This window comes from Myotis brandtii, unplaced genomic scaffold (genome assembly GCF_000412655.1).
Source record: "Myotis brandtii unplaced genomic scaffold, ASM41265v1 scaffold577, whole genome shotgun sequence".
Classification (NCBI taxonomy): Eukaryota; Metazoa; Chordata; class Mammalia; order Chiroptera; family Vespertilionidae; genus Myotis; species Myotis brandtii.
In genome coordinates this window covers 36,858-42,606 of record NW_005370161.1, presented here as the reverse complement: position 1 = coordinate 42,606, position 5,749 = coordinate 36,858, and the positions used below count along the sequence as shown (strand labels likewise).

The 5,749-nt window shown below is 41.6% G+C and overlaps 1 pseudogene; it reads right to left on the bottom strand.

Moving 5' to 3' along the window:
- Positions 1 to 5,749, bottom strand: part of LOC102250066 — a 23,273-nt pseudogene that overhangs the window by 15,577 nt on the left and 1,947 nt on the right.

Here is a 5,749-nt window from a genome sequence, read left to right as displayed (position 1 = left end):
AGGACCAAAGGTGGGCGGCTTCTTCTTCTGGGGGCTTCTTCTTCTTCTGTGCTTCAAGGGAGGGTAGTCAGTTAAGTGTCATGCAGAAATAGGCATCACCAATTGCAGAAGCTGGGTGTGGGGCAGGGAAGCCCCAGCCAGGGAAGCTGGCTGAGGCTGCTTCCCTGCCCACACACCTGGCTTCTGTGATCACCCCTGCACTGGGCTTCTGCGGTCACCCATCCCAGAAGCCGGGTGCGGGGCAGGGAAGCCACAGCTGGGGAGCTGGCTCACCCAGCTTCTGCAGTCATGGATCTCAGATCTCAGAAGCCAGGTGCTGGGCAGGGAAGCCGTGGCCTGGGATGCTGGCGGCAGACGCTTCCCTGACCCGCACACAGCTTCTGTGGTCAGGGATCACAGAGGCTGGGCGCTGGGCTGGGAAGCCGCGGCCAGGGACGCTGGCGGCGGACGCTTCCCTGACCCGCACACAGCTTCTGTGGTCAGGGATCACAGAAGCGGGGTGCTGGGCTGGGAAGCCGCGGCCAGGGACGCTGGCGGCGGACGCTTCCCTGACCCGCACACAGCTTCTGTGGTCAGGGATCACAGAAGCGGGGTGCGGGGCTGGGAAGCTCCTGGGACTGCCAGCTTCGCCCTTGCCCAGCTCCCATGGCTGGCTCCACCCCTACTTCCCGCTATCACTGACCAGGGCGGCAAAGGCGCCAGATTGCCCTGCCCCTGGCTCTTAGCTCCCCCCTGGGTTTCCAATCACTGTCAGTGGCAGGGGGCTTCTTCCTGCTTTCCCTTTCGCCTCCCTGCATTGTGCCTACATATGCAAATTAGCCGCCATCTTTGTTGGCAGTTAACCGCCATCTTTGTTGGCAGTTAATTTGCATATCGCCCTGATTAGCCAATGAAAAGGATAGCGGTCGTACGCTAATTACCATGTTTCTCTTTTATTAGTGTAGATTTCCTCTAATCAATTCCCTTTTAATGTGCATGAATTTTGTGCACTGGGCCACTAGTAGGTGATAACAAAAAATGTTTCAGTTACTGATTACTGTGTAACATTCTCTGTCCCAGAAATAAATCCTTTATGGCTCGAAATAACAACACTTGTTGATTTTGCTTTTGAATCTGCACTTTATGTAGGGTTCAGTAAAGATGACTAATATCTGGCCCCAACCTTTGGGAAGTCTCAAAATCCTAAGGGCTGGATCAACAAGGCTGTTTGCACAACTCTGTTTAATTCTTCACCTAGTTTCAGGATACCCCATGTGGTTTTTCCAGCTGCAGATCTCAGGACAGTCCAACTTTTTACATGGCATCTCAAACATCTGAGATCAACATTCTAAGAAATCTAATGGAAACTTTAGGGTTCTACTGAGTAGCCTCAGAGGTTTAAGAATGTCACTTCTGCATTCTATTGGTCAAACAGGTCATTCAGGAGGGGAGTTAGACTCTGCCTTTCAAGATGAAGGAGAGAGAAATATTTCTGTCCAACATTTCAGTAAGGTAGGACACTTGAAGTTTATATATTTTAACTCTTTCTCGAAAAGGAGAATTGTTTACTAATGCTGTCTTTGGGAAATAATCACATTTATCACAATGCAACTCTCTACAATGCCATTTATTTATTTTAAATTACTAGAGGCCCAGTGCATGAAGTTCATGCACTGGGGGGTGGGTGGTTTGTCCCTCAGCCCAGCCTGCACCCTCTTCAATCCAGGACTGCTGGTTCTCAACCGCTCACCTGCCTGCCTGCCAGATTGCCCTCAACTGCACTCCCCTGCCAGCCCAGTCACCCCCAACTGCCCTTCCCTGCAGGCCCAGTCGCCCCCAACTGCCCTCCCCAGCGGGCCTGGTCGCCCCCAACTGCCCTCCCCTGTGGGTCTGGTCGCTCCTAACTGCCCTCCCCTGCTGGCCTGATTGGGCACAACTGCCCTCCCCTGCCGGCCATCTTGTGGTGGCCATTTTGTGACCACATGGGGGTGGCCATCTTGTGCAAGGGTCTGACGGTCAATTTGCTTATTACCTCTTTATTAAATAGGATGGGCCAAAGTTGACCTAGACTGATTTTCCTAAGGTAACAGCAAGATTTCTTTATAAACAATGACCAACTCTTTTCTGTTAAAAGTGAAAGAATATAAGGAAATGTGCCTATTAAAGATTGCTATAGGTAAACTGTCACTTACATTGCAAGAAATTGAAACATTCTGTTAGTTACTTTAACATAATTAATAGAGACAGGTATCCAAGATGGGAGGAGGAAATGTAAAAAGGTTGAAGTCTGGAACTTGTCCCTGATGAAATGAGGAACCAGAAGGACACAGGGGTCCCTGTTTTGGGCAAATGGTGGTGATAAGGACAAAACCTGGATGACGAGTGATTGCCTGGAGTCAGAGTTGTTCTTTAGAGATGGAATTCAGTTAGTCAGGACTATTTTGTTTTAAAGACCATGGCCGGGGCCAAGTTCCATGGGAGCACGTAAAGTTTTCAGGAGTCTGGGGCCAAGGACTGGCTGGGTTTGGATCATTGTGCAACCTGGATGTCTTTGCCATGCATGTGTCAGGGCTGAATGCTTGCTGCGTTAGAAAGAAAGGAATTTCCCCAACAGTAAGCAGTATTTGATCTTGGAATGTTCTACTAGTGGATTTTAACTGGAATAAATGTCAATTGTCAGTTGTGATCCTGTTGGGAATTAGAATGAGAAATACTTGATTTTTTGTTCTAGAGTTTTGCTATAATCAAACCATATTATTCAGGTATTTTTTTAAAATATATTTTATTGATTTTTTACAGAGAGGAAGGGAGAGGGATAGAGAGTTAGAAACATCGATGAGAGAGAAACATCAATCAGCTGCCTCCTGCACACCTCCTACTGGGGATGTGTCCACAACCAAGGTACATGTCCTTGACTGGAATCGAATCTGGAACCTTTCAGTCCACAGGCCGACGTTCTATCCACTGAGCCAAACCAGCTAGGGCAGGACTAAATATTTTTAAAATCACAATTTTAATTTATGAAAAAAAGCATATTTAGACTTCAACATCTGGGTTTGAAAACTTCCAGGTTTATGTACACAAATTAGACACTTTCTAAATATTTGTGGGAGAGAAATACTAGACTTTGTATAGTTTTGAATACCTCTGTAATTCTATTCAAAGAGCATATAAATGAGATGTATACATCCTTTTCTAATATTTTCAAGAAACTAGAATGTAATGGAATCTCTTTCCAGTATCACTGATAAATGAAAAAAAAATTATGTTTTAAAAAAGTTCTAAGATAATAATTTTATTAAAACTATACCCAAAGATGTTCTAACCCCCCCCCCCCGCCCAAATAGTTTAGAAATTTCTAAAAATGATGTTGGATGTAAGACTTCTTTCTTTAACTATTTAGGAGCATTATAGATTCAGAATTAGAATATTGTTTCAGTTCTTGTGTTAAATTATTGAAATACATACAAAGTTTAACTACCCTGAGGTCATATCTAAGCATTTCACTAAATCAACATTATATTAACCTTTGTTTATTCTTCTCCTGACTCTTGAAGATTAAACAAAGGACATGCCTCAGGTCTAGGCTTAATGTCAACATTAAAAATTAGCAGGAAGAATGTATCCAATGGGAAGAGGAAGTATTTATAACTAAGAGAGATAACAGTATGCTAGTACAGGAAGGGTAGAATGTCAAGGAAAAAATAAAGAGTAAAATTCAAAACAGAAATTTTACAAAAGATGTACATTTCTTTACCTCACATTTAGGTGCTGACTTATTAGCTATTCATTAACCTCTACTCAACCTGTGAGAATGTTCTTTGGTAAATTTTAAAGTTTGAATATCTAGATTATAGTTCCAGCTTTCAAGAAAAGCCAAAGACCAAACTCTTTATGCAGACATCATAAATTAATGTAGTTTCAACCTTTTAAGTTAATATACTTTGGCAATTTAATGAGTAGCAAATGGATTGAATGAAAAATACATACAAGCCTACATAAATTTCAGTTGGCTTCAGAAGAACAAATTCAGTTTTCTCTGGTCCATGGAAAGACTGGGCATAACTTCTTTTGACTCATTTAAATCTATAAAAATATTCTGGTTTATATGTATACAATATGTTCAATCAGTTATCCTCATTATTAATTTCTCCAGTGTTTGTACATTGTTTCAATGGCAATGGGAAGGAAATATACAATTAGAAATATTCTCAGTTCACCATTGGGAAATATCCTTGGATGATAGATATAAAGTCCAGACAACATCTAATGCACAGCATTTCCAAGCCATGGAACATTTTAATTATTAAGAAGAAGGACAGCCTGCCTCTTGTTAGGTAAACTGCAAGGGACTTGAGGCTAGGAATTGAGTCTTAGCAAGATCTACATCCCTGGAAATCCTCCTGCATGACTCTGAGCAGAGGCTAATCACTACTTATTGACTTGGGTAAAATCATGATAAAGTCAGTTTCATGAAATCACCATTGTCACATTAAATTCATAACCTGGGGAAATATTTGCTTCTATAGAAACTAATGAAAGTAGTTAGTACGGGTAGGAGAGTAATCCTACACTTATCAGTCCCGAGTGTTCAGGTACAGAAAAGAAAAGCTTTAAAAGGATCTGGTTATTTGGAGTGACTGCCCAGGAATTTCAAATGTCATGTTTATGCTTCAGAATTGGCATGAAAAGATCCTGAGAGCCTCAGAAGTTATTGATTTCTCAAATGTTTCAGGATCATGCCTATTCCATTAAGAGAATCTCAATTAAATAATGAATATGTGGTGGTTTTTTACACTTTATACAATGGATTTTCTTTTGCCAGATTCTATGAGATGAAAGAGAAGGGATAGGGGTTGTAAATATGTTCTCTTTCCATGGATCTCCCAAACCCTGGCTACAGAAAAATCTGTCTACCCAACTTCCTTTTATTTCTGGCGAAAACTTGTTTTTTTACTAATTATCCCCAGCTGTAGCAGATTCTGTACTTCTTATTTTTAACTTTACATGCTCTTACATCCGTATACTTCTCGTATGGAATATTGGGTCTTAAAGTAGGAAATCCTTTGGGAGGGGTGACTATAATATGATTGTCTGAAAAGAAAAAAAAATAAATTTGAAGCTGAATAATAGTCCTTCTATTCTTCCTGCTTGTTTCCAGTCAACTGCTTAGAATCATTGTATTGGTATTTGCCTACAATAACAACAGAGCATACTCTTTCAAATATCAAGAATTTTGATAGAATTCATTTTTTTAAAATTTCACATTTTTCTTTCTCTTGCTTTTCTTTCAAAGGAAATCAATGTGCCAAGTTCTAATTTTAAATCCAACACTGCCCCCATTATGCAGATTTGCTGAAGTGTACTCAAGGCTCTTCAGAGGCCTGTACGTTCCCTAGTGAACGATGGCATTGAAATTGTAACAAACTTGGCTCTGGGCTTAGTGATTTGCACTGTTTATTTGGATGATGAGGTTAAAAACACAAAAGAGGTACATAGTAGATTGCAGTGAGTTTTAATGTATACACCTGCTCACTCTGTGTTTGCCCTGGTTGACTGTATCTTTTTTTTTGCTTTTGCCACAACTTTGTCATTTATATTTCAGTGAAAATAATGGAGAAAGACCTAATAGCAACCTTTTTGTTTTTTAAATTAAATCTTTATTGTACAGATTATTACAGTTGTTCCTCTTTTTCCCCTCATAACTCCCCTTCACCCGGTTCCCCCCCCACCCCATGCCCCTACCCCCCCCCCCCCTTTCCCCCTCCCC